Raw genomic sequence first — 16,766 nt, forward strand, 5'->3', positions numbered from 1 at the left:
GTCAGTGTCGTCGATGATGATGTAGTCTTCCGGGCGAATCTCCTTGGGTTCTTCGTCTTCTTCTACTGGTGTAGGGTCTCCCATGAATATTCCAATCTTCTTGATCAGATCGTCATTCTTTTCCACTAATACTTCGATTTCCTCTTCATAATCTTCACATGTAACCTTGAGTTCTTCCTCCAGTTCCTTGATTCATGTCCTCGCCTTCTTTAGATCTATCATGTCTGCGCACATCTGGTTCTCCTGACGTCGAATGTGCTGGTTTAACTCCTGGATAAAAGCTGCAATTGATCTATCCTTCCTGGTGCTGATCATCTCCCAGTGCTCATCTCGGCGCCCACAAATCTGGTAGATAGTATCCTTGAGATCATTGCGGTAAACTTCTCCAATGCGTCCCATGGCGATGTGAGCTGCCATGCTCTTTCCTAGACTCCAAGTTGATGCATCAAAAGAAAACTCTATGGGCTCAATGACTGGCATGAACGTCCTTCCTGGAACTTGAACTTGAATCATCCAGCGCTCTTCTTCAGGTAATGTGGCGTTGTAGGTTCCGGTGAAGCTTGGTACTCCTATGTTCAGGTATCTAGTGACTTCCTTCAAGTGACGTACAAAGGGTGTATCTTCATCCGGTTGTATGAACTTGTTCCTTGCATCCGCCATCCTAAAAGAGTAGAAAAGATGAAAGGTCAGAAGGAGAAGAGTAAGTAGTGATCTAGGGCTTTAGCTTAGTGGTCGTGTCCTACAGTCAGCGTGTGCTCTGATACCATCTTGTAGCGACCAGACCTCAAACGGTCCAATCTCTGTGCTCCGGTGTCATCCCTAGATCAGTAATGCTGACACCACACGGTACTTGAAGGATTTATAACAGAGTAGCAATCACACACTTATTACATCGAGTGTCTCAAAAGAGAACTTATTACAATAAATATGGCTTTGTTGGGGATCGTAGCAGAAATTCAAAATTTTCTACGCATCACCAAGATCAATCTATGGAGTAATCTAGAAATGAGGGGAAGGAGAGTGCATCTACATACCCTTGTAGATCGCTAAGCAGAAGCGTTCAAGTGAACGGGGTTGATGGAGTCATACTCGTCGTGATCCAAATCACCGATGATCCTAGTGCCGAACGGACACCACCTCCGCGTTCAACACACGTACAGCCCGGTGACGTCTCCTACGCCTTGATTCAGCAAGGGATGAAGGAGAGGTTGGGGAAGACTCCATCCAGCAGCAGCACGACGGCATGGTGGTGAAGGAGGAGCGTGGCAATCCTGCAGGGCTTCGCCAAGCACCGCGGGAGAAGAGGAGGACTTGGGAGAGGGGAAGGGCTGCGCCAAGACTTGGGTGCGGCTGCCCTCCCACCCCCTACATATATATAGGGGCAAGGGAGAGGGGGCCGGCCCCCTCAGATCCAATCTGAGGAGGGGGCGGCGGCCAAGGGGGGTTGCCTTGCCCCCCAAGGCAAGGGGGGCGCCCCCTTTTAGGGTTCCCCCAAACCCTAGGCGCATGGGCCCTAGGGGGGAGGCACCCAGCCCATTAAGGGGCTGGTCCCTCTCCACATACAGCCCATAGGGCCCTCCGGGGCAGGTGGACCCTCCCGGTGGACCCCTGGAACCCCTCCGGTGGTCCCGGTACAATACCGGTAACCCCCCGAATTATTCCGGTGACCGTATGATGACTTCCTATATATAAATCTTTACCTCCGGACCATTCCGGAACTCCTCGTGACGTCCGGGATCTCATCCGGGACTCCGAACAACATTCGGTAAGCACGTACATCTATCCCTATAACCCTAGCGTCATCGAACCTTAAGTGTGTAGACCCTACGGGTTCGGGAGTCACGCAGACATGACCGAGACAACTCTCCGGTCAATAACCAACAGCGGGATCTGGATACCCATGTTGGCTCCCACATGCTCCACGATGATCTCATCGGATGAACCACGATGTCAAGGATTCAGTCAATCCCGTATACAATTCCCTTTGTCTATCAGTACGATACTTGCCCGAGACTCGATCGTCGGTATCCCAATACCTTGTTCAATCTCGTTACCGGCAAGTCTCTTTACTCGTTCCGTAACACATCATCCCGTGATCAACTCCTTGATCACATTGTGCACATTATGATGATGTCCTACCGATGGGCCCAGAGATACCTCTCCGTTTACACGGAGTGACAAATCCCAGTCTCGATTCGTGCCAACCCAACAGACACTTTCGGAGATACCTGTAGTGTACCTTTATGGCCACCCAGTTACGTTGTGATGTTTGGCACACCCAAAGCACTCCTACGGTATCCGGGAGTTGCACAATCTCACGGTCTAAGGAAATGACACTTGACATTAGAAAAGCTTTAGCATACGAACTACACGATCTTTGTGCTAGGCTTAGGATTGGGTCTTGTCCATCACATCATTCTCCTAATGATGTGATCCCGTTATCAACGACATCCGATGTCCATGGTTAGGAAACCGTAACCATCTATTGATCAACGAGCTAGTCAACTAGAGGCTTACTAGGGACATGGTGTTGTCTATGTATCCACACATGTATCTAAGTTTCCTATCAATACAATTCTAGCATGGATAATAAATTATTATCATGAACAATGAAACATGATATAATAATAACTAATTTATTATTGCCTCTAGGGCATATTTCCAACAGTCTCCCACTTGCACTAGAGTCAATAATCTAGTTCACATCGCCATGTGATTAACACTCACAGGTCACATCGCCATGTGACCAACATCCAAGAGTCTACTAGACTCAATCATCTAGTTCACATCACTATGTGATTAACACTCAAAGAGTTTTGGGTTTGATCATGTTATGCTTGTGAGAGAGGTTGTAGTCAACGAGTCTTGCCATATTCAGATCCCTATGTATTTCGTAAAACTTTATGTCATATCGTAGATGCTGCTACCATGTTCCACTTGGAGCTATTCCAAATTGTTGCTCCATTATACGTATTCGGTATCTCTACTCAGAGCTATCCGGATAGGTGTTAAGCTTGCATCGACGTAACTCTTTACGTCAAACTCTTTATCACCTCCATAACCGAGAAACATTTCCTTATTCCTCTAAGGATAATTTTGACCGCTATCTGGTGATCTACTCCTAGATCACCTTTATACCCTCTTGCCAGACATGTGGCAAGGCACACATCAGGTGCGGTACTTCAGCATGGCATACCGTATAGAGCCTATGACAAAAGCATAGGGGACGACCTTCGTCCTTTCTCTTTCTTCTGTCGTGGTCAAGCTTTGAGTCTTACTCAACTTCACACCTTACAACTCAGGTAAGAACCCCTTCTTTGACTGATCTATTTTGAACTCCTTCAAAAACATGTCAAGGTGTGCGTTCTTTGAAAGTACCATCAGGCGTCTTGATTTATCTCTATAGATCTTGATGCCCAATATGTAAGCAGCTTTATCCAGGTCTTCCTTTGAAAAACACTCTTCAAACAACCGTTTATGCTTTCCATAAATTCTACATTATTTCGGATCAACAATATGTCATCCACATATACTTATCAGAAATGTTGTAGTGCTCCCACTCACTTTCTTGTAAATACAAGTTTCTAGCAAACATTGTATAAACCTAAAAGCTTTGATCACTCCATCAAAACATATATTCCGATTTCGAGATGCTTGCTCTAGTTCATAGAAGGATCGCTGGAGCCAGCATACCTTTTAGCATCCTTAGGATCGACAAAACCTTGATTGTATCACATACAACTCTTTCTTACGAAAACTTGGTAAGAAAACTTGTTTTGACATCCATCTGTAAGATTTCATAATCGAAAAATACAGCTAATGCTAACATGATTCCGACGGACTTAAGCATCGCTATGGGTGAGAAATTCTCATCGTAGTCAACTCCTTGAACTTGTGAAAAGACTCTTTCCCACAAGTCGAGCTTCATAGATGGTAACATTACCGCCCACGTCCGTCTTCTTCTCAAAGATCCATTTATCTCAATGGCTTGCTGATCATCGGGCAAGTCCACCAAAGTCCATACTTTGTTCTAATATATGGATCCTATTTCAGATTTCATGGCTTCTAACCATTTGTCAGAATACGGGCCCACCATCACTTCTCCATAGCTCGTAGGTTCATTGTTGTCTAACAACATGATATCTAAGACAGGATTACCGTACCACTCAGGAGTAGTACATATCCTTGTCGACCTACGAGGTTCGATAGCAACTTGATCCGAAGCTTCATGATCACTATCATTAACTTCCTCTTCAACAGACGTAGGCGCCACAAAAAACATCTTTCTGTGTTGCATCACTCTCTGGTTGAAGTAAAGGTTAGACAACCTCATCAAGTTCTATCTTCCTCCCACTCAATTCTTTCGAGAGAAACTCCTTCTCGAGAAAGGACCCGTTCTTAACGACAAACAATTTTCCCTCGGATCTGAGATAGAAGGTATACCCTACTGTCATCTTTGGGTATCCTATGAAGATGTGTTTGTCCTCTTTGGGTTCGAGCTTCTCCGGTTGAAGCCTTAAGCATCGCAGACCCAAACATTAAGAAACGACAACTTTGGTTTCTTGCCAAACCAATGTACATATGACGTCATCTCAACGGACTTAGATGGTGTCCTATCTAAAGTGAATGCACCTGTCTCTAACGCATAACCTCAAAATGAAAACGATAGATTGATAAGAGACATCATAGATCGCACCATATCTCATAGTGTTCGATTACGACGTCCGGACACACCATTACCTTGTGGTGTTCCAGGTGGCTTCAACTATGAAACAATTCCACAATGTCTTAAGTGATTGCCAAACTCATAACTCAGAAAATCCCCTTTTGATCAGATCGTAGGAACATGATCTTATTGTTATGATGATTCTTAACTTCACTCTGAAATCACTTGAACTTTTCAAACATTTCAGACTTGTGCTTCATTAGGTAGATATACCTATATCTACCCAAATCGTCAGTGAAGATGAGAAAATAGCGATATCCACCGCACGCTTCAATTCTCATTGGATCACACGCATCAGCATGCATGATTTCCAACAAGTCACTTGCCCATTTCATTGTACCTGAAAGCGGGGTCTTAGTCATCCTGCCCATGAGGCATGGCTCGCATGTGTCAAGCGATTCAAAATCAAGTGACTCCAAACATCCATCGACATGGAGTTTCTTCATGCATATTACACCAATATGACCTAAGCGGCAGTGCCACGAGAAAGTGGTACTATCATCTACATCTTTTGGCATGAACATGTGTATCACCACGACCGAGATTCAATGAACCATTCACATAGGGTGCATGACCATGAAAGGTATCATTCATGTAAACAGAATAACCATTATTCTCTAACTTAAATGAATGACCGTGTTGCTATGAACATGATCTAATCATATTCATGCTCAACGTAGACACCTGATAACATTTATCTAGGTTCAATACTAATCCCGAAGGCAGATGGAGCGTGTGATGGTGATCTCATCAACTTTGGAAACACTTCCAACACACATCGTCACCTCGCCCTCAGCCAGTCTCTGTTTAGTCCGTAGCTTTTGCTTCAAGTCACCAATAATAGTAATTGAACCGGTATCCAATACCCAGGTGCTACCAGGAGTACTAGTGAGGTACACATTAATAACACGTATAAATTTTGTTGAAGTTGCCAGTCTTCTTATCTACCATGCATTTGGGGTAATCCCGCTACCAGTGACCGTTCCCTTTACAATAGAAGCACTTAGTCTCGGGTTTGGGTTCAACCTTGGGTTCCTTCACTGGAGCGGCAACTGGTTTGCCATCCATGAAGTTTCCCTTCTAGCCCTTGCCCTTCTTGAAACCAGTGGTCTTGTTAAACCATCAACACTTGATGCTCCTTCTTTGATTTCTACCTTTTGCGGTCTTAAGCACCGCGAACAGCTCCAGGATCAACTCCATCCCTTGCATGTCATAGTTCATCACGAAGATCTAGTAGCTTAGTGACAGTGTCTAGAGAACTCTATCAATCACTATCTTATCTGGAAGTTTAACTCCCACTTGATTTAAGTGATTGTAGCACCCAGACATTCTGAGCACATGCTCACTAGCTGAGCTATTCTCCTCCATCTTGTTGGCAAAAGAACTTGTCAGAGGTCTCACACCTCTCAACACGGGCATGAGCCTGAAATCCCAATTTCAGCTCTTGGAACATCTCATATGTTCTATGGCGTTCAAAACGTCATTGGAATCCCGATTCTAAGCCGTAAAGTATGGTGCACTAAACTATCAAGTAGTCATCAGGATGTGTCTGTCAGGTGTTCACAATATCCACAGGCGACGTTGTAGGGGTTTGCACATCGAGCGGTGCATCAAAGACGTAAGCCTTCTGTGTAGCAGTGAGGACACTCCTCGGACTACGGACCTAGTCCGCATCATTGCTTACAATATCTTTCAACTTAATCTTTCTCTAGGAACATATTGAAACAGGGAGCTACAACGTGAGCTATTTATCTACAACATATTTGCAAAGACAATTTAGACTATGTTCATGATAATTGAGTTCATCTAATCAAATTATTTAATGAACTCCCACTCAGATAGACATCCCTCTAGTCATCTAAGTGAAACATGATCCGAGTCAACTAGGCCGTGTCCGATCATCACGTGAGACGGACTAGTCAACATCGGTGAACATCTTCATGTTGATCGTATCTTCTATACAACTCATGTTCGACCTTTCGGTCTTCCGTGTTCCGAGGCCATGTCTGTACATGCTAGGCTCGTCAAGTCAACCTAAGTGTTTTTGCTGTGTAAATCTGGCTTACACCCGTTGTATGCGAATGTTAGAATCTATCACACCCGATCATCACGTGGTGCTTCGAAACAACGAACCTTTGCAATGGTGCACAGTTAGGGAGAACACTTTCTTGAAATTTTTAGGGAGGGATCATCTTATTTAAGCTACCGTCGTTCTAAGCAAATAAGATGTAAAACATGATAAACATCACATGCAATCAAATAGTGACATGATATGGCCAATATCATTTTGCTCCTTTTGATCTCCATCTTCGGGGCTCCATGATCATCGTTGTCACCGGCATGACACCATGATCTCCATCATCATGATCACCATCATCGTGTCTTCTTGAAGTTGTCTCGTCATCTATTACTTCTACTACTATGGCTAACGCTTTAGCAATAAAGTAAAGTAATTACATGATGTTTATGTTGACACGCAGGTCATAAATAAATTGAGACAACTCCTATGGCTCCTGCCGGTTGTCATACTCATCGACATGCAAGTCGTGATTCCTATTACAAGAACATGATCAATCTCATACATCACATATATCATTCATCACATCCTTTTGGCCATATCACATCACAAGGCATATGCTGCAAAAACAAGTTAGACGTCCTCTAATTGTTGTTGCAAGTTTTTACGTGGCTGCTATAGGTTTCTAGCAAGAATGTTTCTTACCTACGCGAAAACCACAATGTGATATGCCAATTTCTATTTACCCTTCATAAGGACCCTTTTCATCGAATCCGATCCGACTGAAGTGGGAGAGACAGACACCCGCTAGCCACCTTATGCAACTAGTGCATGTCAGTCGGTGGAACCAGTCTCACGTAAGAGTACGTGTAAGGTCGGTCCGGGCCGCTTCATCCCACGATGCCGCCGAATCAAGATAAGACTAGTAACGGCAAGTAAATTGACAAAATCGACGCCCACAACTGCTTTGTGTTCTACTCGTGCATAGAAACTACGCATAAACCTGGCTCTGATACCACTGTTGGGGATCGTAGCAGAAATTCAAAATTTTCTACGCATCATCAAGATCAATCTATGGAGTAATCTAGCAACAAGGGGAAGGAGAGTGCATCTACATACCCTTGTAGATCGCTAAGCGGAAGCATTTAAGTGAACAGGGTTGATGGAGTCGTACTCGTCGTGATCCAAATCACCGATGATCCTAGTGCCGAACGGACGGCACCTCCGCGTTCAACACACGTACAGCCCGGTGACGTCTCCTACGCCTTGATCCAGCAAGGGGTGAAGGAGAGGTTGGGGAAGACTCCATCCAGCATCAGCACGACGGCATGGTGGTGAAGGAGGAGCGTGGCAATCCTGCAGGGCTTCGCCAAGCACCGCGGGAGAAGAGGAGGACTTGGGAGAGGGGAAGGGCTGCGCCAAGACTTGGGTGTGGCTGCCCTCCCACCCCCCACATATATATAGGGGCAAGGGAGAGGGGGGCCGGCCCCCTCAGATCCAATCTGAGGAGGGGGCGGCGGCCAAGGGGGGTTGCCTTGCCCCCCAAGGCAAGGGGGGCGCCCCCCTTTTAGGGTTCCCCCAAACCCTAGGCGCATGGGCCCTAGGGGGAGGCGCCCAGCCCACTAAGGGGTTGGTCCCTCTCCACATACAGCCCATAGGGCCCTCCGGGGCAGGTGGACCCTCCCGGTGGACCCCTGGAACCCCTCCGGTGGTCCCGGTACAATACCGGTAACCCCCCGAATTATTCCGGTGACCGTATGATGACTTCCTATATATAAATCTTTACCTCTGGACCATTCCAGAACTCCTCGTGACGTCCGGGATCTCATCCGGGACTCCTAACAACATTCGGTAACCACGTACATCTATCCCTATAACCCTAGCGTCATCGAACCTTAAGTGTGTAGACCCTACGGGTTCGGGAGTCATGCAGACATGACCGAGACAACTCTCCGGTCAATAACCAACAGCGGGATCTGGATACCCATGTTTGCTCCCGCATGCTCCACGATGATCTCATCAGATGAACCACAATGTCAAGGATTCAGTCAATCTCGTATACAATTCCCTTTGTCTATCGGTACGATACTTGCCCGAGATTCGATCGTCGGTATCCCGATACCTTGTTCAATCTCGTTACCGGCAAGTCTCTTTACTCGTTCCGTAACACATCATCCCGTGATCAACTCCTTGATCACATTGTGCACATTATGATGATGTCCTACCGAGTGGGCCCAGAGATACCTCTCCGTTTACAAGGAGTGACAAATCCCAGTCTCGATTCGTGCCAACCCAACAGACACTTTCGGAGATACCTGTAGTGTACCTTTATGGCCACCCAGTTACATTGTGACGTTTGGCACACCCAAAGCACTCCTACGGTATCCGGGAGTTGCACAATCTCATGGTCTAAGGAAATGACACTTGACATTAGAAAAGCTTTAGCATACGAACTACACGATCTTTGTGCTAGGCTTAGGATTGGGTCTTGTCCATCACATCATTCTCCTAATGATGTGATCCCGTTATCAACCACATCCAATGTCCATGGTTAGAAAACCGTAACCATCTATTGATCAACGAGCTAGTCAACTAGAGGCTTACTAGGGACATGGTGTTGTCTATGTATCCACACACGTATCTGAGTTTCCTATCAATACAATTCTAGCATGGATAATAAACGATTATCATGAACAATGAAACATGATATAATAACTAATTTATTATTGCCTCTAGGGCATATTTCCAACAGGCTTAAGGCCATCTAATAACGATAACAGCGGAAGGCTTGGAAGATAAGTGAGTCCATCAACTCCAACGGCATCACTGAGTATAGAACCACGACCTAAGGCACCTTAATCGTCGTCTGAAAAGTCTGCAACATTAACGTTGTAGCCCGAAACGGGTCAGCACATGGAATATGCTGCCAATGTAACACATAGAGAGTAATGGAATGAAATAAGCTATTCTATATGCATATATGGCTGGTGGAAAGCTCTATGGTTACAGTTTTGCGTAAAGCCAATTTTTCCCTACTACAAAGGAATAAATTTTATTTAACTATCATGGTAGTTGTTAAACATTGAGAATGGTTGACAACATTCTCAATCCCAATTAAGCATCATCATTAAAAACCCAACAATTAACTTTAGAGTAACATGATGAGATTCACATGATAATCCAGGTACTAGATACTCAAGATGTCCATAACCGGGGACACGGCTAATCATGATTAGTTTATACACTCTACAGAGGTTTGCGCACTTTTCCCCACAAGACTCGATCTCCTTCGTTGGTTTTCTCGCACTGCATGGTGTTTGAGAAACGGATGACCGAGACATAGTCTTTCAGAAGCGCTAGTACCTTACGAACGGGTAGACCGTACCAACCTACATCCCCTACATTTGCTAGTCTACCACTGTAAGAGTTCGCACGACTTAGTCAACTATGCTAGAGCCCATAGTAGCTTGTGGCTGCACACGGAAGTTTCTAGCATGAATAATCTCATGATCCCTTTAAGCCTGGGTGGTGGTCCAAAAGAAAACAGGCAATCGCTGGAATACCCAGGTGCCTCAATCCACCCAGATGTATGTTTAGATTGCCACCTTAAATAAACCATTAATTAACAAAGCTCACATCTGTCATGGATACATTCACCCAATCCACGTCTACTAGCATAGCATAGTAATAATAAGCAAACGTAGAGTAACTCCCAAAGGTTTGATAATAAACAGGTAATAGGTTCTACCTCAACTACTCCCCAAACCCACAATTTAATTAGATCCTAATCATGCAATGTGTGAGGATTGATCTAATGCAATAAAACTGGGTAGTAGGAGGTATGATCAAAGTGTTACTTGCCTTGCTGATGATCCGGGAAACCTAGCGATTCGAAGTAGCAAGCGGCGCACTCCGGGTACTCTATCGCAAACAAACAAGCATACAATAAGTACTCAACTAATGCACAGGTAAAACTCGAACAAGAGATCTAACCAGAAAGTTCAACTTAAGAACTCCGGTTGGCAAAAAGAATCAAAACGAACGAAGCAACGAAAGACAAATGGAAAAAGAAACAAGCTTCGTTTATTATTCTGGATCTAAGGCAATTTTTACAGTGGCAAAAACTAGTTTGAGTTGGTTAAACAGAAAGAGAGTTTCGAGACGAAACTCCAGGCGCTTGAATCGCCTAATCCGATAAACGAGCGAAAAGATAAACTAGAACGAACATCGGATCAGAGATCGCGATCAGAAAAAATCGTGGATTTAATCCGAGAAAAAGAAAAACAACGAACAGTTAATGAACGAACGTTCGTTAATAGAAACTAAACGAAAAACGCGTTCATTAAAACAAACGGACGAACGGGCGCTCGCTAAATAAATAAACCAGAAAAAAACTGATCTATTTACTTAAAAAACGGAAACTAGGGTTTTCAAAAAAAATGAATCGGTTTTTCTCAAAAACCGGCCGGCGGCTACCTTGGCGGCTGCGGCGGCTCTCTGGCGGGGCTCCGGCAGGGCGGCGGGTGGCGCGAGGCGGCGGCTCCGGGCGGCGCGGGGGGCGGCAAGCGGCGTGCGGCGGCGGCGGCGCAGGCGGCGGGGCGGCGGTGTGGGGTTGCAGGAGGGTGGCGGCGGTTATAAAGGGGGCGGGGGAGGTCGACTTGGGGGAGTGGTCGGCCTCGGGAGGCGTGTCCTCCGCGGACACGGCGGCGGCGGCGATCGGGACTCCGGTCCCGATCCGGCTGGAGGCGGCGGCGGCTGGCTGGGCCGGCCTGCTCGGCTGGGCCCTTGGCCCAGTCGGGCGCTGGGTTTTTTTAACAATTTCGCTGTGCCTAAAAAAAATCTAGAAAAATAAATAAAAATCTAAAAAATGCCAAAACAATTTTTCTCCGTCTAAATAAAATATTTAGAACAGGATGACCATTTTTTTGGCTCTAAATGCAATTTTTGAAAACATGCATTTTTTCCTAAATTCAAATAAAATAGCAAATGAAACCAAAATAAAAATCTTTTTTGATTTTTTTATTAAATCCTCAATATTTATTTATTTTGAAAAAGTCATTTTATTCCCTCTCTCATATTTTGATAATAGAAATAATTGAAGGTAAAATAAATAAAATCAAATGATCCCTATTTCAAAATTTGAGAAAACTCAAATATGAAAATAACGAAATCCCCGACTCTCTCCGAGGGTCCTTGAGTTGCGTAGAATTTCTAGGATCAACCAGAAAAGCAATAAAATATGATATGCAATGATGATCTAATGTATAACATTCCAAATTGAAAATTTGGGATGTTACAACGATGCAATGCACATGATGACATGGCAATATGCAACACACAAACAAAAGACAAGGCAACAACAGCGAATAACTGGAAGACACCTGGCGCAACAGTCTCGGGGCATTACAGCGCGCCATAAGGGGGGAGTTCTACTTGGACTCCTAGTCTAGGTAGGATTCGGCCCCCTCCTCCCTTCCACCGGAGAGGGAAAAGGGGAAGGGAGGGAGAGGGAGAAGGAAAGAGGGGGGCCGCCACCTCCCTAGTCCAATTTGGTTTGGGCAAGGGGGGCGTGCCCCTCTCACGTGGCCTTTCTCGTCTCCTACAATAAGGCCCAATAGGCCCAATACTTCTCCCGGGGGTTCCGGTGACCTCCCGGTACTCGAGAAAAATGTCCGAACCACTCGAAACCATTTCGATGTTCAAACGCAACCTTCCAATATATGAATCTTTACCTCTCGACCATTTCGAGACTCCTCGTCATGTCTGTGATCTCATCCGGGACTCCGAACAAACTTCGGTCATCAAATCACATAACTCATAATACAAATCATCATCAAACGTTAAGCGTGTGGACCCTATGGGTTCGAGAACTATGTAGACATGACTGAGACACATCTCCGGTCAATAACTAATAGCATAACCTGGATGCTCATATTGGCTCCTACATATTCTATGAAGATCTTTATCGGTCAAACCACATAACAACATATGTTATTCCCTTTGTCATCGGTATGTTACTTGCCCGAGATTCGATCGTCGGTATCATCATACCTAGTTCAATCTCGTTACCGACAAGTCTCTTTACTTGTTCTGTAATGCATCATCCCGTAACTAACTCATTAGTCACATTGCTTGCAAGGCTCATAGTGATGTGCATTACCGAGAGGGTCCAGAGATACCTCTCCAATACACGGAGTGACAAATCCTAATCTCGATCTATGCCAACTCAATAAACACCATCGGAGACACTTGTAGAGCATCTTTATAATCACTCGGTTACGTTGTGATGTTTGATAGCACACAAGGTGCTCCTCCGGTATTCGGGGTTGCATAATCTCAAAGTCAGAGGAACATGTATAAGTCATGAAGAAAGCAATAGCAATAAAACTAAACGATCATTATGCTAAGCTAACAGATGGGTCTTGTCCATCACATCATTCTCCTAATGATGTGAATTCATTAGCATATGGGCCATGTGATCCCGTTCATCAAATGACAACACATGTTTATGGCCAGGAAACTTAACCATCTTTGAGTAACGAGCTAGTCAAGTAGAGGCATACTAAGGACACTTTGTTTGTTTATGTATTCACACATGTATCAAGTTTCCAGTTAATATAATTCTAGCATGAATAATAAACATTTATAATGATATAAGGAAATATAAATACCTTCTTTATTATTTCCCCTAGGGCATATTTCCTTCAGCACAGTCCTCAAGTGTAACAAGTCTTCAGGTCACGCGGACAGAAAGACTTCAGTGATGCCTAACACTCTTTGGCTCTGGGTGTTTTGGGCTTTGTCCTCACAAGGATCTCTATCTCAAAGGCTTCGGAGGTGGGTTGCTCTCAAACGACAAAAGCCATGCACTAACTTTGAGCAGCCACAAATTTATGGTGCGGGGGGTGGGCTATTTATAGCCAGGAGGTAACCCGACATGATATGTCTGAAATGACCCTGGGTCACTAGGGAACCGGCACGTGTCCAACAGTCAGATTTCAAACACACGAGACAGCTTGGCTTGGGCTACAAGAAAAGCTGACTCGTCCAACTCTGGATAAGATTTGCTCTTATTGTCTCCTCTCAAAGACATAGGACTTTGGGTTGAGCATCACGTCAGTCTTCTGACTTTGTTCACTTGGACTCCACTTAACAGTTTGGTGGTTCCTATGACCCAATAAAGAAAAAAAGGAAACTACGAAAGAAACTATGTCTTCGCACTCCATAGTCTTAAAGTGAATGTCTTCACACGTCATTATCTTCAACGTGAATGTCTTCACGAACCACCATTGACTTCAATGTCTTCATACATTTTTAGGGGTCATCTCTGGTAGGAAAACTGAATCAATGAGGGACTTCTACCTGTGTTATCCTGCAATTCTCACAAAGACATTAGTCCCTCGACCACATTTGTCGTCAATACTCCAAAACCAACTAGGGTGGCACTAGATGGACTTACAATTTGGCCCCTAAGTCAAGATGCTCATATATAGGTAACTCTATCGCCGACCATAGTCTTGATAGTTGTTAGGTTTGGTTGCGCATGTTCTAATCATGTTTTATTTGCCTATCTTCTTTTGGGTAAGCATGTTGGTATGCATATTTTCTCATTCCATGTCATCAAATTGTTGCTTGTACGATTTGGTTCTTTGACCAACGGGATGAACACGAATGCCTAAGTAGTAAGCACCCTTCCTAGCTATATATCTTGTATTTTGTCTCAAAGGCATCCTTCCTGATCACAAAATTTGAACACGTTCCTATTTGGTCCCTCTGAACGAGGAGCGTTCGGAGCCTCCAATCTATCTAGGGCTGAATTCGCCAACTTTCAAAGTGAAAAAGAAGCACCAATGGAATCGAGGCATTGCAAACATCGTGTCCACATGCCATGTATGTGAACTACCATCAAATATAGTATTGATAAGTTTGTCGTTTAATAGAAATAGATTAATATTTATCTACACCCTCTACAACTGTATGTACTTAAAATGAAAGTGAGATGAGCAAGACAAATCAAATATATAATGGTGATATAATTAGCGGTCAAAAGCACTCACTACCTTATTGCTCGAGCAAGTTCAATGTCATATCTTGGAAATTGTTAACTGATTAACCATATGATCTTTGTAAGATTAACAACTGTGTATTTCGATAGCTCACTTGTTGATCAACCATGGCAAATTCATATCTTAGCCCCCTAAAGTTCAATAGGAACAAGTACACATCATAAAGAAAGAGGGGTTAATTCACGTTTACAAAATGAAAAGAAAGAGGGAATAATTGTTACCCGGAAGAACAAAAAAGAGTGTTTTGAATAAGTCACCATGACAGCTTGTTTGTAAGAACAAAACAATCAACTCAATCAAATACAACAGCGTTTTATAATTTCATTATCTACACTCAGTTGAATCAAGTCAAAAATGTAATAAAGATGTAGATGACAAGATTTCAAATTCAACATCTACAATAAAGATGCATGACTTGGAGGAGCAGAGACCTCGGCCAACCAAGGGAGAATAATCCTTCCTAAGTCGTCACATGAATACATCACCTTGTTTGTAAAAATAATAAAGAACGTGCTTAGGATCCCATACACCATTAGCATCAACTCTCCCACGACCACCCTCCTCATAGTTAAACATTGATGGTTGACAATCTGCGGTGACACAATTGTGACCGTTCAGAGTAGGTAATGACTAAATTTCTAAATCTGTTGAACATGGCAGGTTAAACTATATTAATACAAGGAGAATGATTTTTTAAGATATTTGGCGTACTAATCTGCTATACCATCTATTGTTCTTCTAGTCAGATCCTCTATAAAACTGCAGATTATTTATAGCCTTATATACTCATCTAAATATGTATAAATAGAGTTCTTCTCATGTGTTTTATTTGCTTCCATAATAACTGATGAACCAATCGAAGCAGCATGAATATCAACATCCTTTGTCAGGGCATGCATCACGCTCTTGCTATCCTCAACACTTAGATGATAATGCCTTGTTGCTATGATGGCAAATTGTTCTCTCCCTAATGAAATCATCACAATTTCAGAATCATTATATTACTCGTACTTAACAATAAATCTACAATGCACACCATGTTCACATAATTTTGTAACAAGTAGTACAAATAAAGCAAATTTCTTTATAAGAAGGATTTTTTTACAAAAAATGGTATATCACAAAGCCTGCTTAGATATTATAGCCTTCATTGTTAAGACTTCTGTCTTCATGACGCCATGGCTCAGGTCATAGGAATGCTAAATTTGAAAGGTAATGTTATCTACTTGAAGCAAGATTTCTCGAGCATCAAGATGCCTACCCCTACCACAACATCTCCGACGCTCTTGTTGTGTGCAGCCCGGCGATGCCGTTACCGAGAAGGTGAGTACGAAGCGATAAGCTCATTTAGACATCATTGCGACACTCAACCTTTCTAATTGCTTCCTCGTTCAAAATTTTAGTTACTTGCGGGCCTCTTGAATATAATGAGTCATGGATAAATAATAGTGTCGATGAGCTAATAATGACATCTCTCACTTTTTTTTCTTTTTGCGAAAGAAGATATTCATTATTGACATTGAATAACAAAGATCCCCTTCCTTCCTAAAATAAGGGGGAACCAGCTATCTGTTTTTTATTAATCCCTCCAAATTTGATTGCTACAGTATGACTACTTTTTTAAAAGGAAATATATTAATATTGTGAAGATACCAATTACAAGGACATTGAATACCAATTACACCCAGCTCTGCACCTACAAGATGTCACAAGGACATCCAGGATGCACACATCCAAAGAAAAAAATAAAGGAAAAAAAGAAAGGTCCCGCTACAATGATCGACTCCTCTCAGCAGTCGCACACAAACGACCACCAAATACAACACCTTGTAAAACATCAAAGGTCTCCAAAAGCAACGCCTCCAAAAAGGAAACAGTGCAGAAGCGTCGTCGTTGCCCAATCCAAGATCTTAGGTTTTCACCCTGGAGAAGTCTGAACTCTCAAAATAATTCCTTC

Source organism: Triticum urartu, chromosome 1 (genome assembly GCF_003073215.2).
Source record: "Triticum urartu cultivar G1812 chromosome 1, Tu2.1, whole genome shotgun sequence".
NCBI lineage: Eukaryota > Viridiplantae > Streptophyta > Magnoliopsida > Poales > Poaceae > Triticum > Triticum urartu.